At 42.4% G+C, this 847-nt stretch overlaps 1 protein-coding gene across 1 annotated transcript in view; it reads right to left on the reverse strand.

The window, feature by feature from the left end:
- Window positions 1-847, reverse strand: part of WDR78 (WD repeat domain 78) — a 99981-nt gene that overhangs the window by 86683 nt on the left and 12451 nt on the right.

The following is an 847-nucleotide window of genomic DNA, read 5'->3' on the forward strand; positions in this document are numbered from 1 at the left end:
GATGAATATTTAAATAGTCGCCTAAGCCGTCTCCCCTTCGAATACCCTGGATCAGCCGGGGCTGGACCCCGGCACTATAGTATTTTACTATAGCAGCATGAGCTGACTAATTCTTAAGGTCATGAGTAGACTCTCTTTATTCCACTCTAATAACAATGATAGGAGCCAACTGCCAATATTATACTGTAAGATTTGTTAGTTATATGGTAAAGACTCTAACAAAATCAATATATCAATATAGGTATACCTCATTTCAGTGGTAAAGACTTCACCTACAATATTGGAGCCATAGGAGTTCGACCCCTGGGTTGGGAAGATCCCCTGGGAGAGGGCACAGCAACCCACTCCAATATTCTTGCCTGAAGAATCCCATGGAAGAGGAGCCTGGCAGGCTACAGTCCATGGAGTCACAGAGTTGGACACGACTGAAGCGATTTAGCACAACACAGCATACCTCATTTTATTGCACTTCACTTTATTGCACTTCAATATTGCGGCTTTTGTAAAGTAAATTGAAGGCTTGTGACAACCTTGCATCCAGCAAGACTACTGATACCATTTTTCAAAAGCATCTGCTCATTTTGAGTCTCTGTGTCACATTTTGGTAATTCTCACAATATTTTAAATATTTTCATTATTATTGTATTTGTTATGGTAATCTGTGGCCAGTGCTCTTTGACGTTATTATGATTCATTGAAGGCTGAGAGGATGGTTGGCATCAGTTCAGTTCAGTTGCTTAGTTGTGTCCAACTCTTTTCAACCCCATGAACCACAGCACACCAGGCCTCCTTGTCCATCACCAACTCCCGGAGTCCACCCAAACCCATGTCCATTGAGCCGGTGATG

This window comes from Bison bison, unplaced genomic scaffold (genome assembly GCF_000754665.1).
Source record: "Bison bison bison isolate TAMUID 2011002044 unplaced genomic scaffold, Bison_UMD1.0 scf7180017864290, whole genome shotgun sequence".
NCBI classification, from domain to species: domain Eukaryota; kingdom Metazoa; phylum Chordata; class Mammalia; order Artiodactyla; family Bovidae; genus Bison; species Bison bison.